Here is a 25,429-nt window from a genome sequence, read left to right as displayed (position 1 = left end):
CATAGGTTGTCTCTTTTCTTTCCTCCCACTGCCCTGCAGCATATCTGCTCTGGTGCCCAGTGCCTATCTGTGAAACATGAGTCTCTCAGATTTGAGCTTACAGCAGCACATTTAAGAGTCCTGCCTGGCAAGGAAATGTAGCTCTTATCCAATTGGCTGGAGCTTTAGTAAAAGCTTTCCTTATTGGGCGATGAGGAAGCTGGCCGCCAAGGTTTCTGTAAGCACAATGGGGAGTTGGGAGTCCCAGTGGTGCTGTGGTGAAGGAGAGGCTGGGGCAGACGGCAACAGAGTGTGCCAGTGTCTTGAATGTTCCTCCGCACGCAATAATAAAGGACCCATCTGCACTCTGCTGATTCCCATCCATCCAGCTGACCATATCTGTTTGAGTTGTTTACCACGCACACATGCAAATACACATGCAAACACACACTCCCCTAGCATGTCAGCTGCAGGAACAGGAATGGCTTTCATCATGTTTGAGGAAACATCTTCCTGACTGGCAAAGGAACAAAGTCATCAAAACAGGACTCTTGCGTGTGTTTGCATGTGTGCGCGTGTGATTTAAAAAGAGCTTTTTTTCCCTTACACAGAAAGAAAATTGTGCTGCCAACATCCACTGCAGTCATTCCTGCAGTCATTCCTGTTTCCTTTCACCTCTGTGAGGAATCCAGGAATAGGTCAGAGTGACAGAGGCATGAGATACAAGACAGAGAAACAAAGAGAGTAAGACGGAAGGAGAGATAACCATGTAAGGGTTTCTGTATCACAGCTCACACCACTCGCATAAAAACTGAACTTCGCAGAGATTGGTTGTTCAACCAACTTAAAATGTGGCCGCTTTACACTGAAGCAAAAACACCTGTCACAATAAGACGTTTTAGAGCCATGCTTCCCATACCTTTCAGCTACTGACCCACAAAATATCAGTGGAAGAGACCCATGGCCCTAACTATTGCTGGTTGAAGCATATAAACATCTCCAAGCCAATTAAATAAGGACAACACAAACATCTCTAAAAGCAATCATATTTTTATTTATTTATGACTACGGTTTTTATCTCTCAGACATACACACTAAAACCTGCTGGGTTCAAACAGCTCAACTTGTAACCCAGCGCTGGGTCAAAATCTGGGTTTTTAGATATTTACTTGGGTAACTTGATACCTTGGTTTTTAAATATTAACTTGGGTTAGTGCAAGCTAGCTGCTGCTAACTGCTGTTAGCATCATTTAACTAGCAACAACTTGTTATTTTAGGAACTTAAGTCACTGTTTAGTTCAAAACAAAGTTATTAACAAAGCCAACCAGGTTAAACATCTTACAAGTTGTTTTTACCATCTTATCTTTACTTATCACATCTTAAAGCAGAGGTCCAGTCAGGTACTTCTGGCTTAAAATGGAGGACAGTGAAGAATGACACAGCTCACAGCTCAAACCTTTTTAAACAATATTTGATCAAAGCAACCCAACCTATGACCCAACAGCTTTAACCCAGCAATTGCGTTATCAGGATAACTCAGCTGTTTTTAGTATGTAGCAAAAATATGCAATGAGGAATCATTTTGAAATTCAGCTTTGTTACTGCAGATTATCTTAGGACCTTCACTTGGTGTTTCGTGACCCACACTGGGGTCCTGACTCCCAACTCCAACCTTGATAACTTGTCTTTTAGAGAAGTTATAAATAATTTCTGTTGGTGTTCTTTCTTTGGTGTTTGGTGTTTGTTAGAGCATCTTTGTTTGGGTTCTAATTGACATATTTCCAACTATATTAATGGTTTGGATTTTCCAGAGTGTAATTTTTGTCTTTGTCTGCAACGGTTGCTCTGGTTTGGCTCGGCATAAGTAGTGAATGCTAATAAAGAGCTGCTCACTTTGTGATATGTTGCTTTTGCAGAAACATTTTTAGTTATAATTTTGTGGCTAGTGGAAAATAAATTGCAAGCACCGATTGTGTGTTCAAGATTTGTAAATCAACAAATTTATTAGAAGGGAAAAATGCTCCAGATGGCAGTGTGAACCACTCAATATAGGTTTGTCACAATCCCTGCTATCAAAACTGACAATAATTCGCAAAATGCTTGTTTTATATTGACACTTATGGCAAAACTCCCCAAAACAAAACAGCCCCCCAAAAACTTGGTCCTAATGCTTTTTAAATAAATCAGAGCAGAGACAGGAGTGTACTTTACATTGAACAAAATTCCATATGAATTCAAATCACAGATTCTGAAATTACATTAAATATGTGCAAATATGGGCTTTTTTTAATATAGATGTTATTTCTTTGTGTGGAATTTTGATTGACCCGAGCTAAAAATTGCTCAGTTTAAAAATCACTTTTCAATTGCCTCTTTTGAATAAAATATTTTATTTGCCCGCTCTCTGGAATTTCAATTTGACTCCCTGGTGTAACAAGAGAGTGGAGAATGAATGATGTGCCTTTTTTATTATTATTATTATTGATTTTTGTGGCTTGTTAAAGCACAAAACCTTAACAATTATCAATTTGGTAGATGCCACATCTTGAAGGTTATTTATGAGATGACGGTAATGGCACGTTGAGCACACAAGCAGAGAAGACGGAGTGGAGTTGGGACTTAACGGTTGATCTGAGGCTATTCTCAGAGCAAACTAAACGTTATTCTTTGCATGGAAACATCAGTATTCAGATGTGCGAGGCACCTGTTTATCATCAGAAACGCACCACGCTCTGGAAAGAAAGACAGATACGTTTTGGTGTGTTCGATATTGAAAACTTGTGATTACAGTCTCTGCTGTCAGGAGTGAAACAATGAGATGACACGGTGAGCATTCATCTCATCACAGCATTGAGAGCGATCTTCTGTTTTCAATCTCAAATACATCAGAACATGTATCCATCTTCTTCTTCTTCCAGAGCATGTTCGCTTTCTCGTGGCGAACGCCGATTTCACACACCCAGAAACTGACGCTTTTATCTTGTGATTCTTGTTTGCTCACATTGTTTGCCACTGTCATTTCATGTCTTATTTTTGCGTTTGACTCTTTTATTCTTCTTCACTGTATCACAAAGAAGAAACTGTGAAAATAAACAGGAAATGTCCAGCAGACAGAAGACTGAGCAAAATGACCTCAGGGAGAAAAAGTAATATGGAAAGAATGCAAGTAAAAAAATAAAGAGGACTGTAACATATTTACAATTTTCAAATTATTATATTTTGCTAACAAATATGGTTAACTCCAGCAATTAATATTAAAGTTTGAGCAAAATTAACGATTAGCACTTAGAGTACATATTGTGAATTATTTGAATATCTATGAAGTTTACTGAGTTGCAGACATTGTTGTGCTTTATAAAGTCATTTGGTTGTGGTGGCCATCTTGAATTGGATTGGCTCCAAAAGTTAATGAGTGGTAGATGTACATCCAATGATTATTTCCAATTCTTTTGGAATTAAGTAAAATTCTGATTGGATGCTGATCAGGGTTCTACCCAAACTTCCTTTGCCCTCCCATTAACCTATCACACATTTTGACAGCCACATTTGCACATCCTCATTTCACCACTCTTTCATTCTCTCAAACATTTGCACACATGGATGCCAGTTCTAGTGCACACACACACACACACACACACACACACACACACAGAAAGTCCCAGCCCTCCCCTTTCCCTCCGCTCCTCCTCATGTCCCGGCTCTGCTTACTGTGTCAAAAAGAGCTTAGATCAGGGAAACCATAGCTTGACCTTATTCAGAGTTCCAGGAAGATCGAGCTATTTATTCAAACCCTGCAGATCATGTTTGGAGTGTGAGTGGAATGCTGCCAGTCAGAAACCTGGTATGGTTTAACTCAAATTGGTTGAATTAACCCTGTGTTAAAGTGCAAAAGCTGTGAACAGCTGGAAGCTCTAAAGGCTACCCTTTATTGTTCAATATTACTTTTAAAAAATATTAGTCATTTGGGTTCTAAATAAAAAGAATAAGTGGAAAAAAACAACAGTTTTGCGAAGCCCGATATGATATTTAGTGTTGTATTTAATATAATTCAGTTTGCTACTGTTATACTGTAATTTAAAGTTTTATTCATTTCTTTAAAAAAATTAAAATAACATATTGCAGACAAATGGTCTTTGTTTTCTTTGCAAAAATCTATATATTTTCACATTTTTTTGCGCTGCAGCCTGTGCTCATTCTGACTCACTTGACAGCACGCGTCACATAGAGGAAAGGGACCATATTACAACTTTGTTGTTGTTTCATAGTGACTCTTTATCCAGCCACAGGATAGGTTAAAGCGTCAGTGGGTTAAATCACACCTGATGGAAAGCTGCTCCTCTGAGCTACACACAGCTGAAAGAGAATTGGACCAGCAGTCATGAGGAAAGAAGATCACCCAACCATTTATAGTCCCAACTTTTGTTCACAAAAATAGATGCTTTATTCCTCCGAATAGTTCTCAGTGACTAAAGACCTTCTTTTCATCATATCTTTTAATAGATTGTTGCAATTAGTCGTTTATCCCTTTCCAGCCCATATTTGTTTCAGTCACACATAAAAGCCAACAGCTGCCTCAGAATAAACTGGGGAAAATGGTAGTTATTAACAGAAAATATCCTTTGTGATTCTTTTTCCTTTGTGGGTGGAATATGTGTGCCTTCAACAACTGTTTTCTCTACGATAATGACCCATTGACTGGGGTTATCAGATTAATTGTTGCTTTCATGTTAAGCAGTGGTGTATCACCCTGTAATTGGTTATGGAGATTATCAGGGAGATGCTGTGTGAGATTTCTGATGAGGGCGTTTATCTAATGAATAGGGATTTAAGGGATTCTGGTGTCTGCACAGCTAGCAGCTCCTGTTGATGCACACACCAGAGTCACTAATGAAAATTAATGCATGTCTCAATCAAGTTACTAGTTACTGACCAACGCCAGCACTCAGGTATGCTCAAGTCAACATAATGACCACAGGACAAAACATACAAAACCTGCAACTCATCACTGATGAACCTATAGAATATTTTGAGTCGGCTGAATGTGTTCATGCAGCTTTATGGAGTCAGATATTCTGTTATTTGCCTTTAAGCTGCTGAGCTGTATCCAGGCATGTTTGGCGTGGTGGCTGGGAAGACGGCGGGGGGTGAAAAGCAGAAGATGCAGCAGAGCAGTGAACTCTTCCTGACACAGTCATACATGCTAGAGAGCCGGCGCACGGTGCTCGCTGTGAAGCGCCACCATATTTCCTCTGAGATCTTTTCATCTTCTCACTCCAGCAGACACATCAGTCTGCCTGACTGTATGCACAGCCACCTTTCATTCAGCTGCCTGTGTGTGGGTGTGTGTCTGTGAAGCGGAAGGGAAGGACAGGAGAGGAGGATCTAGGTTCATGTGCAAAAATCTATATGTTTTAGTCAGATTTATTAAGCCATCTTGCTGCCTTTTTCTGCCTAATCAAATTGTTCCAATCATTACTGGCTTCTGGCATGTGGCTTGTTATTTCAGCTTATTATTTTGAGCAATGAGATATTAAAATGCCAGCAGGCTGGGGTATAAAACTCAGAAAAGCAAAGATTAAATGTAATATTATGAATTATTATTTTTTGGATGAACATATGCACAATTATTTGCTCTGTAGCTGGATAGAATGACATCATATTAAAGGTATGAGTGAGCTTTACTCCTGAAACACTGTTGTTTGTGTTAATGCCTAAAATCAAAGCCTTTCAGTTTGGAAGTAAAATCAATTTAATCAATTTCAAAGTAGGAAGGTTTTGGGATTTTAAAAAGAGGTGAAATGTTTTTTTTAATCGACCAGCTAATTTTTTGGTCTCCTTAAGTTGCTGCAAGGCAGTCATTTGGTAATTGGAGTCAGAATTTCCAACTTACTGACTCTTCAGTCCTTCGTTATTAGACCTGGAGTCTGACAGCACATAGTTGCCTGCTATCTTAAAACACACACGTGCACACAAAAAAGAATCAGTCAAACCTCACACCATGCAGGCTTGAACATGCACCTGTGATCAGAAACTCAGGTGACCGTCAGATTTTTGTGAAGAATCAGTCCAATTTGAAGTTGACGGTAATAGGATGATATTTTACCACCAACAATATGAGTTCTACTGCAAACAAACACCGGACTCCCTGAACTTGTGAGGGTGGATGGCACGCTCTGCCTACTTCAGCTTGCAGACTGAGTCTGTGTGAGTATAAAATGGGCACCTTCCTTCAGAAATGTTTGCCCTCCTCCCAGCAGCAAACCGGCGATATCCTGTAATGATTGTGGTTAAAATGAGCTGACAACAAAAGGTTCGCTCACCTTCTGTTACCGCTCACCCTGTGGGATGAGAAGCCATGCCTCTGCTAAGCTGACCAACCTGTCATAAGTGATTTTAAAAACAACTGGTGTTAGTTAGGGCTGCGCGACAAATCGCAAATTTATTGTCATCTCAGTATCAGTGAGCGCAATATCAGTATCAGTCTGCAATAGATCATAGACACATTTTAAGTACCAAGCATTCATGTTCTGCATGCTAATTATATTTTTGGTTAATTCAGCAGACTTTCACTGGCCTTTATGGTCACACCTGGTTTAGATGATGGCAATGACAGAAGAGGAAGTAAAGATTGAAGAAAATGAAAATTGATACTGTCATTGCAATATTGCATAAAAATATCTCACATCACCAGCTTTTCTAATATTGGCAGCACTATTGCTGAGTAATTTTGAAGTTGTCAATACATTTCAAATAAAATCCAATTCAAGTCGTATCATTTGGTGGTAAAATTAGATTAGGCTGTAAATCTGCATAGACATTAATGGACAAGAGGTCATTTCTGTCTGAAGTCATGTGATGTCTTGATTTTATCACAGTTTATTGATAAAGTCAGGGACTTGGCCTGAATTTTGATGGAAGGTTGCAACTAACTTGCTAAAGAAATATTTGCTTAGTTTCCTAATTTAAAACAACTATAACGATAAACTTTTGCGAAGATTGTAGCTGTAAACTGCTGCTTTGTTGGATGAGTTTTTTTTACTTTTTGACAGACATTGAACAGCTTTATTTTAAATTGTAGAAAACTTTGATAGGTGGTATGTTACTTGGGGGCTGTTTACGCTCTGCGGTGCTGCAATTATTAGTTTAAATTACATTTACAGCATTCATCCATTTGCTTTGGCTTGTTTGTGGTCGGGTCACGGTGACAGCTGGTCCAGGAGGGAAACCCAGATATCCCTTTCCCCAGTGACACTCTCCAGCTCCTCCTGGGGAATCCCAGACAGACCCAGTATCTAAAACAAAACTGTAATAAGATGCAAGTTTTCTTTCTTCAGTTTTGAAAAATCACCACAAATCTGTGCTTACATTTTTTACAGTATGTTTAACCTGTGCTGCTCCGGTGGAATACAAAGCTTTTTGTAAATTATATGGCCATGTCAGCGCTCAGAGCTTTTATTATAGGCAGAAAAAAGTCCCTTTTTACTCTAGATCTAATTCTGTATGGTTCTCTTGTGAATATGTATTGTGTTGCTGTATTAGAGTGTCTTATTTCAGTCATAAAGGTTGTAAACTAGATGAAACGGACTGAGCAAAATATGTCCTAAAGAGCAAAGTCTCCCAGAAGAATGAAGATTTTTAGATTTACTACCCTCACAGTCAGTCATAAACTGATTTTATAACTTAATACTTTTTGGACTTTAAACTTTTCAGTTGCTGGAGTCTAAACAATGCTCAGCTTTGTTTTTCTTCAGAAATGTACAGAAGCAGCTTATTTTTTTAATTGTTGGAGCTTTTAAAACCAAGCATATGAAGGTGTAATGAAACAAATAATCGCTCAAAGAAACCCCAGTGTCAGTGTGTGTGAGGCTGTACAGTTATGTAGAAATGTCTCTATAGTTTGTGAAATTGTACATATTATAATTGTGTTCATTTAAACGTGCTGTCTTTTTTCTTTTTTTATTTGCCTTTCCGTTTGACAGATTTGAAATACAAAATTTATCAACAGTTTCTTCCTAATATACTGTATTTTTTAATTTTCTGCTGACACAAAAACACACACAAGTCTTATAGAAGTCAACATCTCCACAAAACAGCCCCCCCCCCCGTGTTTGTTGCTATTAGATTTACTGTGGCAACACTGTGGTGCAGTGGTCCTTCAGCATCCAGCCCCACTGTAACAAGGATGATATTATGTTAGGTTTTATTTGCAGAAATTAAATCAGAACTTTGTGCCGGATTTTTTTTATTTATTTTTTCCTCTCAAAAGACTGCAGTGCACCATCGCAACATTAGGATTTATGTTGGATTTATTTACCTGCTGTTCTCCTCTTTATAAATATGGACGAGCCAACACCCTGCACCACCCGTGTGAACGTCACAAGACATGCACACTCGAGCACGCACAGGCGTTGGTTTTTTTTTTCCCCCACAAGCACTAATCCGGCAGGTGGTTTAGGTGCAACGACAAGGGATCTTAAGGACTACTGCAGTGTTTTACATACACTGTGGTCAGCTCAAGCTATTTCTGTTGACTCGAAGATCAGCCGTGCACATTTCGGACAAGTGTTGCAGGTTAATCCATTCAGGCTTTGAGTACTTAAAGATTTTAAGCTCTGGACTGAGTAAACTTAATATATAAGTGTAATTTGAATTATTTATTGTAATTAATTGTAAAAAAAAAAAACTCAATAAATCTTCATATCATTGCTGGAATAATGTATATGCAAGGTTGTAAAGGAGAATGACCATCATCAAGCGGTTTAGAACCAAAGACCTTTTTAGCAGTATTAGTACCTTCAACAAAAACAATAATAATTTCTGAGTTAATCACATTTTCTAATGCACTATTCACAGTAGCCTGAGAAATTGTCTGCAAAAATAGTTGGTATGCTTACAGCATTCTTCATCAATAAAGTTTTAATTACAGCTAAGAAGTGCTGAACAGCACATTGTTTGCTTTATGGGTTACTCTTCTGGTTTTGGACATGGTTGGGACAGCGGTAAAGAACCAGGAACACAGCAGGACATGAAATATTTGGGGCTGAAATTTACATTATAGATTTTAAACTGCAAAATAAAAACTAATTCAAGCTACCTGGGTTCGTTTGTAGAGCACTTTACATATAGCTGAGGATCACAGAGTGTTTTACGAAAGATAAAAACAGAAACAAATGAACAAACCTACAACTGCTGAATGAAATAAGATAAAACAAACAAATAAATTGCTTCCGGAACCTAAAAGCCCAGTTAAGCTAAACGCACACAATGAACATAAAACTTGATCAAATTTGAGAGGAGAAAAGACCTAAAAACTGCAATTTAACTAATAGCCAGACCAAAAAGAGTAGTTCTAGAGTTTTTTGTTCTATTAGGTTAAAGTAAATCTTCAAAAACCTACACTAATGAAGACTAATATCACAATTATAACATGTCGCAGCCACGAGGTCAGATTGTTGCTGCTGATAATGTTAGGTGCTGTAATTGAATAAAGTAATATATTCTTTTTTTTATTCCAACCAGGTTATTAATCTATTTCAACGTAATTACCTCAGGTTCAATAAATGTTACGTTTTTCAGCTTTTTGGTAATTAGAGAACACATTATTAATAGACTAATTTAGGTCATACAGACCAAGTTTTGTACTTTATTTTTTCTTACAAATATGGTAGGTGTGGGTTATGTTGTTGAAAAAGAGATTTTTTTTAAAAAAAGGGAAAGTTAGAAGTGTGTGGAAAACAAACTGTGTAAATGAAAGAACATGAGCTGGAGAAATGAGGTAAATGCTATCAGTCTGTTAGAAAGATGACTGGGTGGACAGATTAGTGTACAAATAAATGAAATGGAATGAAATGGATGTACACAGGAACACTTCTTATCCCTAACAGGGTTTAAGTGAAGTGACATTGACTTGTGTCTGAGTGGTACCACAGGCTGAATCGATGTGGTACCTCTCCCTTTCTTTCCCTTTCAGTGGGAAATCTCTGACCCAGTTAGCTCCTCCACCAAGCAGCAAGCAGCAGCAGAGTTATTTTTACATATTACCAGGAGACAATACTTTGTCCTCTGATCGTCCTCCCTTACATCCGTATGTTTCCCTCCACTCCTCCTCTTCCTCCTCCGCCTCCATCCCAGCGATTGCCACTCGCTCGCGTTGTATCATCCTTCTCTTCCTCTCCCCGTTTCTATATTTAGCTTCTTTGGCTTTGATCCTTTCTTCTTCCTTTTAGGGATGTAAGGATCAATCAACACCCTGATGTGTTTCACACAAAATACAGCTTGGATTGTTTAATATTAACATAAAAGGTTGAATAAAATTCTAAAAGATTAGAGGCATAAGCAAAAGCAAACCATAGATGACATTTGTACAGATCAGTCAATGAATGTTGCCATTTTGGGCTTGACTTATGTTTCAAAATATACATTTTTGTGTGTTTATTTATTTATAATTGCGCATATGCAATTATAAAAGTGAATATACACAATTACTGTATAAACAGTCATGTCTGTGTAACTTACTAAATCAACTATGCTTTTTAACTTCTAGGTTCTGATTCTGTTTTCTTCAGAACTTCTTTTTATCCCCTATAACTCACCCTTCACCATCTACTTTACCTTTCCTCCCCTTCCCTTTCTTCTCCAGAGAGTGTAAGGACAGAGAGTGTGCAGACAGGTCATCTACTCTCCTTCTAATGATGATGGATGGCACAGCTACACAGAGCTAGAACACAGAGAAAAGTTGAACAACCCGGTGAGATAAAGACATAGTAGAAAAAGAATAAAAAAAAACCTGTGTTTACGTTTGTCTGCTGGCGTCCAGATGGCGGAAGTTTTTAGTGCTGCATTTATCCTCAAGTGTTTGTATCGTCCTTGTCATCGACCCAATATCAAACACACACACACATCTTCAAGGTGCCATCTGGTGTAGTTCACACTTCCGAGGGCGCACAAACATCAAGGGCGCCCACAGTTGCATCCTGATCTTGCTGACCTGCAGGTCTACAGGAGCTGTAGTGGGTGCATTCAGTCTCTGGGGTTACCTTTCTCTTTATGCACACACACACACACTTTTACTCAGTGTTTCTCCACCTGCTCTGACTCATGGCAGCTTCACAGCTTTCTGTTTTGTTTGTGTATTATAGATGCGCAACCAATTGTTTAAAATCTTAACGTCATCTTTCTTGGCGGATAGGCATGTTTGTTTTTGTGTCTGTCTGTTACCAAAATATCTCTTGAACAGCTAGACGTAAGCAGAATGTAATCTAAAACTGATAAACTTTTGGAGCCAAACTGATTCAAGATGGCCACCACAGCTAAGAAACCTTAGCAAACACAAAAATGGCTATAACTCAGTCACTGTTACAGATATTTCCCTAAAATTTGATGTTCTAGTATTTGAAACTGATCCCCAACACATTCTGACCACTAGCTGATTGCACAAGATTTTTGCATTTGTACAAATTTTATTAAAACTTGTAGAAAGTACTTATTTGATGTACATCTACAACTGTTTAACTTTAGGAGACAACCCAATTCAAGATGGCTGCAACAACCAATTGATCTTAGAAAACCCCTTTTGAAAGGCAATATGCAATATTTTAAGGAACGCTAGGCCTTTAATATTTTAAGTATTTAGAGAAAAGGTTTTAAATTTGACACCCTGCACTAAAATAGAAGTTGTTTTTTTGTTGTGATTTATTTCAGCGCTGAGCTGAACGACATGTGTGAAGTCACAACACCGCAGGTATTTCCCGCAGCGCGGCTCACCTTTCAGCTCTCACACCTTTTCCATCTGAGAGTCGGGAGTGCGGCTGTGAGCCTGATAGATGGAGAGGTGCCGAGACCCTTTCTGGCGGGTTTACCACACACATTACTGAGTCAGTGGGAAAGTCTCACCCTTCCCAAAGTACAGGCGAGAAGGCAGGCTTGTAACTATGACAACCAAGAAGGAAGAAAAAAAACGACAGGGTTAAAGGATTGGAGTTTTTAAACTCTTCTGTTAAAATCTACTGTCTGAAGCCTGGGGCAAGTTTTAGTCAGTCTTTATCATTTGTGTATATTGATACAAGTAGCTGAGATAAACGGAGACTCAAAGCTGCTTTTCCTTTTTCTGTTTTTCCTGTCTGCCTGCCTTTTTCTTGTTCCGTTTGAGCTCTCTGTCAGACCAATGCAAGATATCTAAAGAGTTTATTCAGCAGTTACTCACTGTGGCCCAAAAACCTGGGGAAAAAAAGAAGCTGAATCATATCTATTAGTTGCAAACACTTGCGTAGCTAATTGAATGGAAGGAAACACTTCACAGGGGAGATACAAAGCAGCTGCACACTGGATGTGACATCAAATAGACCATATAATAGCCTAAAATAATCGCATAACTGGGCTTAATGTTCATATTCGGTCTTTGGAGGAGATCTAGTTTTGATTAGATTTGAGTCAATGTTAAATTTCTTATGTCACACAATATTACAAAGTCATTTATTTTTTTATAGCTCTATTCAGTGTTTTGTGTTTATAAAAAGCTATTACTAAATGTTTTAACAAAAACATCTGTCCAAGAAGCAGGACTTTTTAATGATTAGTAGGAAATAACTTGTCAGAGGTGTTGCATGTTATAAAGATAATTATGTTTTTTGTTTCTACATTCAGTTTGACATCTATTGTTGTAAAGGATTTCCGTGGTGTCGTCTTTCACTCGCAAATCCATACAAGATGTCTTAGTCAGACCGCCTACACGGCACGAATCTAAAAGGCAGTTTGTACATTCTAGTAGGCCTGATGTGTGAATGTTCATCTGCACAAACGGTTAACTGCGGTTAACTTAAACTAAATTTAAACTAACTTACAGGAAATAGTTAAAGGAAATGGATTTTATAGAATTCTTTTAAAGATCTACAACTAGAAAAACATTAATGTACCCTAAAAACTAATCCAGATTCTGCTGCTGTAGTGGATAACTTTAAACTAACTTTACTCATATCTCACTAAGAATCCATTTTTTTTCATTTCTACCAGTAGAACCAGGATCTAACTGCAGATGTTTTGTCTTTTTTTATTTTTCTGTAAACTTCAGGACCAGGTGGTCTCTGATGGTTCAGCTGCATCCACCTTGCAGTAGTAGGAGCTGTTGATTTAAAAAATTAAATTCAAATGATAGTTTTGAAAATCTTCAGTTATATTATATATATATATATATATATATATAAAAAAAAAATTTGGAGCCTAGGACTTGTTTTCTGATGTTTCAGGCAACTAATGGAAATTTTAAGCTCTTTGAAACATTTATGGAGGAAAAAAACAGTTGACTAAAGGATTTTAAGTGGTTCTGTAAAATGAGCTTTCTGTGTAGATATTAGATGACAGCTTACAGCTGGGGCTTGTTGTGTGTATATTAGCTTTTCTGGCCTTCATTTGAATGTACATGTAGTAACAAGTAATTTTAGACATGGCCTGATGTCATAACCAAATCTGCTGGATATGACATCAGGCCATGTCTAAAATTATATATGAGATAAGATTTTTTTTTTGTTGTTGTTTTTTATTTTATTTGTTTCAGCTAAGCATAAAGTTACTACGCCAAATTTTTCAGTCCAGATGGCACTTTCTATCTTTTTTTTATTTATTTTTTTGTCTCTGCAGAACAAAGAGGTGAGAAATCCTTTGTGCAGGAGTGCTGAAAAAGCATTACATTGTCTTCCTTCCTAAATAGAAGTTGGTGCATTTCTAATTGGACTTTGGGCCTTCAGAGAATTGAGGGTGGGTGTTATTCCAAACTCAATATAAAAACTGTTGATCATTTTGTGTTTTCATTTCCTCACTGGACCTTTTTTTTCTGTGGAAATCATTAACCTTGTGAGGACCAGCAGTCATCCACTGGGACCAAAAACCGGGTCCTAATCAGTTAGACGTCACTACAGCCGTCCTGTTTTAGGATTAGGGATAAAGCATCGTTTTAGCTTTGAGTTGCACATAAACTTGTAATGATTGACTGTAAGGTTTAGGGTTTGGTGTCCACAATTATTGGAAATAAATATGTCTTTGTAAGGATATCCGTATACCCGTTTGTGTGTGTGTCTGTGTGTGAGAAATAGGGACACTGGTAGCTTTATTAGAAAGTCTCTGCAATGTTTATTACATCAAAGCTTCAGTATAATTTGATCATTTAAGACTATTCATTTTTATATATAGCAGAGTAGATGACTGTTTTTCAATTTGAAAATTTCTCATTCAGTTAAATTGATTACAAGATCATCTCCTCTACAAGGAAAAGCCATTTAATTTATCTCAGCTCGTGCTCCTGGGAATAAAGCCATGTGGTCAGCAGTAAATTACTCTGCAACGGCCGAATTTGGATGAGCTTAAGTCGCCGAGTGGAAGGAGGAAGAACAAAAGCCCTCCTGATCCAAAACAATGCAGAAGAACAGGCCCGGTGCAGAAACTCCCCGGCAGCTCTCACTCCGTCTCAGTTTCTCATCTCGAGTGTCCCTTCATCTGACTTAACCTCTTGCTTAACACCTCTTTCACTTTACATACAGCTGGTAGCAGCATCATTTCCTACTCTGTCAATCTCCACATCACTTAAACCTGCTACAAGTAAAGGGCTTCAAACTCTTTACCTGATCATGTTTTTTCTTTTTTTTTCTTCTTCTTCTTCTATATCTTGTCTTTATGTTGTCTTCTCTTTATGTTGTCTTCTTTTGTGGAAAAAGATTTAAAAAGCCAAGACTGAATCAGTGAGAATCTAAGGGCCAGCCGGTCTCAAATCTTGATTAAAATATAGAAACAGAGCTAATTCTTGGGCTTTCTGCTGCATTAGGATGGAAATCCATGACCTTTTTGAGTTGTCTGGTTATTGTCTCATTTGGATAATAAATCTGCACACTTCACTAGAATACAAACACATACTGCTCTCAAAAGACCCTAATTGATTTGAGAAATTGTTGTTTTGTTTGTTACGGAGTGAATTTCAATTAGACTTGTGCAGGCAAAGGCATCACTGCTGTGAGAATGAGTTATACTGGAGATTATCGGGATTAGGATGACACATAATACTCTTAAGCATAGAGAGATGTTAGGAATATTTACTCACTCAATTACCGTTTTAAAATGTATTAAAGAGGATTCTTTCATTTAAATTTTATTACAGAAATTGAACAGTGAAGCACATTCAGAGTTATTTAAACTAGTTTAATGAAAACAGTTTATTTTAGAGGAATTACCTGCTGTTTCACATCAAATGTTGATCTCAATCAGGCTCAAATCTTCAAAAAATCACTTTCAATATGTCACTGTTGTTTCATTCAGTTAATTCGTTTACGATCTTGATGTAGAAATTTTTAAATAAGTGCCACTTTTCCTGATGAGCTTTATTGTGACCTAACTGTAAATGACACCATTGGCCAACACGATCTGCAGTCATTAAATGGGCTTTGAGACAATATTTACAGCAGGGGGTCCCAGCCAGTGGGCCAAGGACTGGTACCGAGCACACAGAAATAATTAAAAACTTTTTCTTAAAATGATCTATATAAATATTTTTGGTTTGTGATGCATTTTATTGTAAAAAATGCCCAATTCTGTTCATGTTCTGTTCATTTTTCCTGCACTTGGCTCAGTCGTGGTCATTTCTCACTCACTAGGAAACCTACAAGCTAACCCTGGCAAAAATGAGTAAAACTCAAACTAAGTTGGAGAACTACTCATTCCCTCCTAGTCCGTGGTACAGTTGTCTTGTAAAAACTGGTCCGTGATGCATAAAAGGTTGGGGCTTGCTGATTTACAGTGTTACAGCTTAACCTGTAAATATGTTCAACAGGGCTGAAATATTCTGTTTTATGGCTACATCACCTGTACGACTCTGTGAGGACTCTCACTGACAAAACCCACTTTTTCATTTGGATTCAAAGACAAAGAAACTGTAAAGGTACCTGCAACTCATCACACTGAGGCTGTATCACACTGTATATTCCATAAATTCAAGAGTTTACGATCTAGAATCCTAGATAATGTACAGGCACAGATAAATTTGTTGGTAGCCTTACAGCTCATTGAAACAATGCTTCATTTCTTGAGAGAAGTGATTTCAGTACGAAGCCACTGCCTAATATCTGGATGCCTTTAATATGCAATATGATGAAAGAAAAATGTGAAAAGAAATTGTTTGTTTCACACATATATGCTAAACTACTTTGAACATTTATTGGTACCCTTTAGGAGCCATTTAATCTCTGCATTATAGTCATGTTTTAAACTAAGAGTTTGACCCTAATTAGCATCACAGGAGCCTTTAAGCTTTTCATCAGACAAGAGAACAAACATGTCACTGGTAGTTTGGTATGGTTGTGTGCACCACACTGAACATGAGCAGATAAAGCAAAGCTGAGAGCTGCCTGAGGAGCTCAGAAAGAAGAAGAATCAAAATATCCATGTTAAAGATAAAGATTACAAGACCATCTTTTAGCAGCTTCATGTTCCTCTGACCACAAATGACAATAATATTAAAATGTATAAGATTCATGGGACTGAAGCCAACTTCCCAAGATGTGGCCGCAAGAGGAAATTCAGCCTTAGGTTGATTAGACAAATTGTATGTATGGCAGTAAAAGAGCCAACGAAACCATCCCAAACCTTTCAGAATGAACTCCATGGTCAAGGCACGTCACTTCCTGATTGCACCGTCTGTCCCATTTTGAAAAATAATGGCTTCATGGAAGAAGAATGAGGAGGGCTCCGCTACTGATAGAAAAACACACAAAAAAACAAACAAACAAACAAACAGGAACTCATCAAAATGCTTTTTGTCAAGGTCCAAGGTTTCTGAGACAGATGAGACAAAACTGGAGTTTTTTGGCTCCAGTAACATCAGCTGTGTTCTTTAGATTAGTGTAGAAAGGTACCAACTAATGTATCTGCATCTGTAGATGTTTACGTGTGGGCATTTACTCTGCACCCACTATGTTTCCAAAAGTGGGTTTTTAGTTGCGTTCTTCCGTGCTCAAATAGCAGTCACTGACGCTGACAATCTGTGACTAACAAGCTGAATATTTGACTGGTTGTGTTTTTATTTACTGAGTCAAGTGTCTGCACCACCTGCTGTCGCATAAAACAATGTCTGTTTACGCTTCGTTTCACCGTTGCATCTCAGTTTGACACCCAGATTTTTCTCATTATATTTTAACAATTTACAATAGTGATGTGAAGGATTGGCAAATTAAATAATGCTGCAGACAGAAGGGCATTTTTTCCACTTCATTTAAGCGCAAATTTGAGATCATTTGCCAGCCATTGGAAATCGTTATCTGACCGTACTGTATGTCTTCATTAACCTCTGCAGAAGTGCTCTGTTGCTGAGGGCTAATTCAAATGTATGGCTTGATACTGTATTTATATATTCTTTTTTAATTTCAGACCAGACTATCACGTCTATCTGTGTGTGCTGTGATAAATGATTTACAAGGTTCATCTCAAAGGCATGCTGTAGCTTTACATTAGATCTCTAAAGAAATAAATTATCTTTCAGTGTAGATTTATGTTTTGAGTGAGGTCTGATTTAAATGGATGTTATGCCTTGAAAACTTTACCATTTAATGTTCAACGGTTTTAGCTTGAACAAACTGAAAACTTATTCAAGTTAGTTGACCCTCTTCTTGTCAACATTTTTTCATTTTATTTACTTTAACCCCTGTAGATTTGTTGACTTGCTCACAGGAAATCTAGCCTCTCTCTCTCACTCTCTTGTTCTTTACTCAAAATAAGGGAGTAGAAGGCAGCTGCTCATATATTTATCTTGTTTTTTTGAGGTGTACCCAACCTAAATTACGCAAGAAATAATGTATATTTAATTGAAGGTGATGTCATGAATTAAAATAGGTGAAAGAAAAGGGTTTTCTGCAGGACACATGTCCCAAGATTCTGGGAAGTACCTGTAAATTTGATGTTGCTATAAAAAATATGCATGTAATGAAAAAAAGAGGAATTAAAATTGATTTATTTAGAAAATTTTGGTAATAAATAGGAAGTATTTTGACCTATTTTAAGGGAATTATAATATGGTATTTTATGAAAACACAAAGCCATGTTTTATCACTTTTCGAAGGGTGATTTATTTTCTTTATGACAGACACTGGGCCATATATTGTAGGAAATTACATTTTTAGGGAAGTAGTACTGAAGTTAGTAAAGCTCAACGTTTCGCAACAAAAAAATGTGCAAAACATGCAAATCAGCAACAGTGATAACGCATCTAAATCTGACTGCATATTTAAAGAAACACATCAGTTGAAACTCAACACAATTGGAACAGAAAAAGTTACCAGACGCACACTAGTTTTATCACTTTTTGTGTTATCAAAGTTGAGATTTTAGCAGTGTGGGAGCTGCACCCTCTTTATAATGTAAGGACTTGGGTTTAACTTTTGTTCTTCAGCGTTTTGGCACTCCTTACTTTATTTTTTACTTTTTTTGTATGTTTGCATGTGAGCATGTGTCAGCACTTTAATAGACCTAGAACCAGTTTGTCTTGCAGAACTGCAAAAATCCCTTGTACCAACCAACACCCACCTCTGTCATGCCCTGTTACCAGAGGTGTGACCGTTTTTTTTTTTGTTGTTGTTGTTTTGTTTTGTTTTGTTTTTCCCGAACAACTCACAGCAAATACAATAAATTAGCTTTGGTTTGATTTTCTTGGCTGTGATACACCATCTCATGTTAGTGGAAGGGTGTGCCATCCTCAAGTTTATTTTGTCTGGTTTTTCAGGATAGTCTCTCTCTCTGTCACACGGAGACGGACATGTGAGAATGTGCGGTTGTGAAAGGTTGGGATTTATTGAACAAAAAACACTGTGTGGTTTATACTGTGTAGAATTCCTGTGTCTACAAAGTTAAGAAATTGTTTAAATACACAAATAACCATACAAAACAATCTAATGTCATTAGGTGGTTTAGCAATCTGCATTGGGTTTATTGATTTAGAGTGGTACAAATGAAATCATGCAATATTATTAAATCACTCCTTCAATCATAACGTGTTTGTGCAGCATGATTAAACAATGAGTGTGCTGCAGTTTTCGATCTTCAGCACCATGTCCCAAACAGTAGTATGTTTGTTTGTTTTTGACAATCTGTTGCCATGTACAGCCTCTCCCTGTGACCTCTGCCTTCCTAACAGTGTTTATTTAATTCTACAGAAAAAGTGTGTGACGTAATAATCTTAAAGTGACACGTTTCTGATAACTATAAGTGGTCTGTTTTTATTTATTTACATTTCTGCTGTCATAAATTATGTTATGGCATGTCCTATTGCATTTTACAAAGATTTTAAACAGCTTCCTATGTTTTCTCTTATGTTTCAATTTCAAAATAAGCTTACAGAAACCTGATGCCACCGCTAATTACTGCTCAGCTCACTGATGCTAATTTTGTTCGCTTTGGACAGACTTATTAACTTAGTCTAACACCTCGTAGAGCAGGATTTCCATATTTTCTTCCAGCAACTCACCAGTTTGGGAGTTCAGTTCTCCCTACAGGGCTCAGGACCTGTAGGGATCTGTATTCTGTTGATGTCTAAACCGTGTTGACATTAAAAGATATCTTCATTTAGCAAACATTCACTAGAAATCTAAGTATGTGTGTGACTTTAACTTGGGTTCTTCAGCGTTTTGGCACTCCTCACATCCTGCTGAGTTAACCAGCCACATTTCTCCAAGCTGCTCACCCGAACGTTTGTTTACCGCCGTGTTTAACATCTGAGTCAGAGCTGATGACATGCTGTGATTGACAAATCCACCCCTGTCATTACTCTTTCTGAGCTTGGCTAAAACTCATTTCTGTATGTGTAATTTATTAATATTTTAGTACTCTGAGGATGGAATGAGCTTGTGGGCAGGATATGAAGCAGGGGCTGCCAGTTGATGATTTCAGCTATACACAACCTCTTAGTGCTGTCAGTGTGACCTAACCAACTTTTACATTTGTGTTTTTCAGGTAAACTGAAGGTAACCCTGCCCATCTCCACACAGTGGCTCTAGACCGACAGACGGACTGACTGACACAAAAAGTGGGTAGTAGAGAGAACAGAGAAAGGTGAGTTGAATAAAAGAGGGCATCTATTCTTATCTATGTACAGCTACGAAAACTGTGGTTTGGGTTGTGTGCTGCTTTGTCCTCTTTACAAATGGCAGATTAGCCAAAAAGCAAAGAGAGAGGTTAGCTTATATTCCTGTTGAGACCAAGAGAGTGTTTACACGTGTTAATACAAAATGTAAACATGTGTCGCATCTAAACAGAAAAGAGGAAAGGTTTTGGAAGGACTGAATTTCTCTTAAACACAGTTTTCCTGTGTCTGTGTGGTTGTTGTGTGAGGAAATGTAAACATGAACTGGGCTCCTTCAACTTGTAAATTTAATTTTTCCCTTATACCCTATATGTTTTTTTTTCTGGAAAGCTTTTACAATAGTTCCTCAGTTAACAGGTTTCATTACAGCTACACAAATTGTAGAAAAATTCTTGATCTTGCAATACCAGCTTGTGTAATCAATATTGCAAAAAACAAACAAATTTGGCAATCTGATCCTCTTAATGCCCCCAGCTTTCACATGGAGACTGTTGTGAACATTGTATTGATAGAATATGTTGTTTTAGTGCAACTAATATAGCCATTGCAGTATTCTGCAATAATATTACAACAAGATCCATTTCCTAATATCATGCAGCCATAGTTTATCTGCTTAATAAGTTATCCATTTACCCTTTAAAACAAAACAAATTTCAAAATGATTTAGCTTGCTGATATGAACATTTGAAAACTATTTTTTTCAGGATTTTAATCAGATGTCACTATTTTTTGCTGTAAATATTCCATGTATTGTGCTTTTCTGTTGGACTGGTAAGACATTATTGTAACTTTGTTTTACTTTATTAGAAAGAAACTAAATAAATCAGAATAAAAATGATATGCATCAATTTGTCTGGCAGCAAAATGGTTAAAATCCGCTAAAGCAGGAAACAAAGAAAAGGGCTAAATTTAAAGCTTATAACTTATACCCTGGAGACTGTGGTTAAAATTCTTCAGGGTCACTGGATTCTTCCAACATTTGGAGAATTACAATCACAAGAAAAAGGCTCCACATTATCCTTTTTGGTCCAAAACAAAAGATTTGGACAGTTATTATCCTGAACGGGTTTAGGTGTCATATCAGTCCACAATGTCAGCTTTCATTCACTCACCGTCTCACCTTTAAGAGCTTTTATTATTTCCATTAGCTGTATTTATCTCATAATAGTGATAAAAGAATCAAACACTATTTTCATCTCTGCTGACGTTGCACTGGAGCGCTTTGTTTTCACACTCGGGTGAGGCAAAACGTGACTCTGACACCATATCCTGTAGTGGACCGGTTCTGTTACACACCTCGGCGTAATGCTGGGGTGCCCTTTCAAAAGCGTATAAACAACTGGGGTTTAAATTTACAGTGCCAACCTTAAACACCCCCCCACACCCGTTTATCTGCGGCCATACTCGTAAAACAAAAACAAATGCTTCAGTAATTTGTGGCCTTGTTGTCACTGTTATCATTACAGATAGTTTTAATCACAGTAAGCCCGGGCCTGCGGTCTGAGTGGTTGCAGAGTTCACCCTCTGGTTTAGTAAACTGCCTACTTATGTATGTAAAGTAGTTTTCATGCAGCTCTCCCAGTGGCCTTTCCCACTATCATCTCAGTGGGAGTGTTTGGGGTCTCTGTGCGCATGTTTTTAAGTGTAAATAGTAGAGTTTTTAGTGCATCACTAGTGAGACTGAAGCAGGCAGAAAAATATCCTCAGCCGCTCCTCTCCTCAGTGCACATAACTCAACCATGGCTGCCTGCTTCAGCTCAGCGGGAGGTCATTTCTCAGTGGCGTGTCAGAGTTAATTTACTCAATTTAGTTTGTACTAATTTTATTTAGAGTCTATGAATCACTGAATAACTTACGAAGACAAAATACCAGGCACATATTTAAATTTAGCCTCCTGTATGAGAAACGAGGTTAAGTAATTATTGGCGAAAAACTGAAACTGCACTTGATCACAAAAATTGTCAGTAGACATACTGTAGCGCTGATCTCATTTCTGCTGAACAGGTTTGAACAGAACAAACTGTTTTCTTGGTTGTTTACATACCTTGCGTTTTGTTCGGGTTTCGTAAAACAACATTGTTTCACTTTTCCGTTTGCAGAAACTGACTTTAAATAAAGGGGTGGCATTCTGTGAAGGAATGCAGATCACCCGGTGCCTTTCACATCAGAGTTTTAAACTACGTTGAGAAATGATGGCGTTGTAGCTGTTTTGGTCTAACCTCATCAATGATGTGGTAGAGCTCGAAGTATGTGTTGAGGATGACTCTCAGCTACTACCATACCACATTTTAACTCAATATCTGTAAAGGTGACTGGGTTATAGCCATTTTTGTGCCACCTAAGATTGATTGACTTTGGTGGCCATCTTAATTTTGGCTGACTCCAAAAGTTAATGAATTGTAGATGTACATCCAATGGTTACTCTCTGTGAGTTTCATTAAAATCTGTCCAGTGGTTCATGAGATATTTTGCTAAAAGTCATTGTTGATTCCAATAGTTAATGGTAAAGTTTCAAGCAAATACTGGGATACCCTTTCAATGACTCTCAGCTACTCACGATTTTATACGGTTGAGCAGTTGTGGCGGCCATCTTGAATGGAGTTGATTCCATCAGTTGCAGAGGTTCATCCAGTGATCCCTTTTCTGGGAGTTTTATTAAAATCAAACACAGGCAAAAACATTATTGCCCTTTTACTTTTGGCCACAGGCGATTTAAGTGTTCATAAACTCAAAAAAACCCCAACAAAGTGTGGAGATGACGTGCTCCCATCATCACCCCTTCACTAAACTCTTATTTTTACTTTTCTCATCTGTTGCCTTCCCAAGTGTTATTTCTTTCTCCAGTTTTCTCTCCTTTCTGTATCTCACCTGGCCTTCTGTCACCAACAGTGTTTATATCTTCCCGTTTTCTTCTCGCCGCTTTCTTCCTATGTCACTCTTTTTCTCTATCTTGCCCCTGTAGCCGCAGTGTCCTTGAAAAAGCAGTGACTTTGCTGGTGAGCGCAGCAAAGCGCATCAGTCTCTCTTCCTTTCTTACACACCAGCGCTCAGTGACACTCACTCAGCGCCCTGAACACACACACACAAACACACAAGTTTGGTAAGTCCAATGCTGTCAAGCAGAACCAGCCCTTTACAAGTATTTTTCTTTGTTTCCCATGAATAATTTATTGTTCCTGTGCACACTGCACTTAATGCAAATATTGATAAAGTTATAGCAGAGAAAAACTGAGACAATCGTCCCCCATGTTGAGCGCAATATCTGCCCACCCACTGTTCAGAGAAACGAACTCCAGCTATGTTATGTTCCCCAAAAGAGACATTTCAAGGGAAGGTGAAGTGAGTCGCCTTAATAGGTTTTTAAATTACACTGCTTTGCATAAATAAATATGGAACCTACAAAACTTTGAGAACTGAGATGGTAAGTTTTGGTTTAAGTCTGTCAGGTAAATTATGAGCCTGTTAAAAACAGTTTGGATTTAAAGCAGAAGTTCAGTTTCTCTTCCTGGAGGTTCATCACCGATTTTGAACAAATTGCCCTAAGCTGATACTGTAGTTAGGCCACCAGATGGTAAACATGATCCCAGTCTGCCCTCCCCCTCATTAAAAGTGCCCTCCTCTAATCTAGGATCTGAAAAGCCCATTGTGACAGTTTTCCACAGCTGTTGAAATATAGATGGAGTCTGATTGTCTGCTTGTAAGATGAGATGTTCTAGACTCTTGATGCTGTTTGTTCTCGTTGGTCTCTGTTTTCCATGAGGCCGTGCTTTGGGTCACTGCTTCATGCTGCCACCTTATGTGTTTTCCTGCTGGAGATCAGGTGTCTTGTGGTGAGCTCGCTCGTTGCAGGGCTATAAATGGCAGATGAGTTTCTGTAACTGCATCCTGAATGCTCTTTTGCACTCTGATTGATGCGGATTCCACATTCAAAATGATATATTTATGTTAGGAGCCTTTAATAAGTTATCTTGATGGTGTGTGAATGCATTCAGACTATTGTTTTCCTGTTTATAGTATGTTTGCTTGTAGTTTGACTACTTCTGCATACTCTGTGCTGTTTTAAGCATTCAGACATCAGATCTTTTAGCTGAATTGAGAATAGTGTGTTATGACTTTTGATCCATCCATCCATCCATCCATCCATCCATCCATCCATCCATCCATCCATCCATCCATCCATCCATCCATCCATCCATCCATCCATCCATCCATCCATCCATCCATCCATCCATCCATCCATCCATCCATCCATCCATCCATCCATCCATCCATCCATCCATCGTCACAGGTGCCTAACTCCAGCAGTCACTGTGCGAGGGGCAGGGGACACCATGGACAGGTGACTTTTATAACATTGCAAAGTATTTAACTTTATTTAAAATGAAAATTATCTATAGAAATACATTCAGACTTATTCAGTGCCGTCAAAAGCATAGTTTGTGAATCTGCTTTAGTATACTTGCTCTGTTTTTGTTGTCTTTTGCTTCTCTTGGTTTGTTTTGCTATTTCAGCTTTTAGCCATCAGTCTGGTTCATTTTGCTTTTAGCTTCAGCCTTGTTGAGTTTAGCTCTAGTATCCATTTCACTATGTTTTGCTATTATTTTACCAATTGTAGCATCTGTTTTGGCTAATTTTAGCAAACGTTCTGCTGCTTTTAGCTACAGTTTTGCTAAGTTTAGCTATGCCGTCTGTTTAATTTTAGTTACAGTTTTACCAATTTGAGCATTGGTTTTGCTATTTTTAGTTAGTATTTTGCTGGTTTTAGCTTTATCTACTATTCTGCTGTTTATAGCTTTTTAGTTTGTTTTCGGCACATTTTAGCTTTTTAACAACATATTTAACAACTCACTTTTCACTTCGTCAGCAAATTTCAGGAAAGTCCTTCAGTGCTCAGCATTCACTCTGCGTCTTCATAGAATCTACATCTTCTGTAGTTACAACTGATTTTTATTACACACTTAATATTTCCGTATACTATCTTTCTCCATCTCCATCTTTCTCTCTCTCCATCTCTCTCTCTCTCTCTCTCTCTCTCTCTCTCTCTCTCTCTCTCTCTCTCACCCTCCCTGTCTCTGTCTCTCTCTGTTTGTCCCACATTCAGCTGAAAATGCATCTGTAACCATGGTGACCATTCCCAAAGGGAAAAGTTGAGGAAGCATCTCTGTTCCTCACTTCCCCTCCATCCTCTTAAGCTTGCATTCACATGCAAAAGCAGGAAGATGGAATTTGCAGCTCAGATATTATTTTTTTTCTTTCCTTTTTCAGAGTTCAGGTGTGCACATATGTAGAAAAAACACCAGAGACACAGCAGAGGATTTAAATCTTTTCAGTGTTTTCTCAGTTTT

The 25,429-nt window shown here is 37.9% G+C and overlaps 1 protein-coding gene across 4 annotated transcripts in view; it reads left to right on the top strand.

Annotated features, from left to right (window-relative positions):
• The window catches only part of LOC108232676 (spermatid perinuclear RNA binding protein), an 85,163-nt gene that overhangs the window by 6,806 nt on the left and 52,928 nt on the right, over window positions 1–25,429 (top strand). For 3 of the 4 annotated variants that reach the window (XM_017410614.3, XM_017410612.3, XM_037979423.1), the window contains exon 2: window positions 19,955–20,053. The gene's annotated coding sequence lies outside the window, so the exon portion shown is untranslated. Of the gene's footprint in view, window positions 1–10,647; window positions 10,728–19,954; window positions 20,054–25,429 lie in introns of those variants that run through there. The other variant, XM_037979422.1, reaches the window with a different exon arrangement.

Source organism: Kryptolebias marmoratus, linkage group LG14 (assembly GCF_001649575.2).
Source record: "Kryptolebias marmoratus isolate JLee-2015 linkage group LG14, ASM164957v2, whole genome shotgun sequence".
NCBI lineage: Eukaryota > Metazoa > Chordata > Actinopteri > Cyprinodontiformes > Rivulidae > Kryptolebias > Kryptolebias marmoratus.
This window is presented reverse-complemented; position numbering and strand designations above follow the sequence as displayed.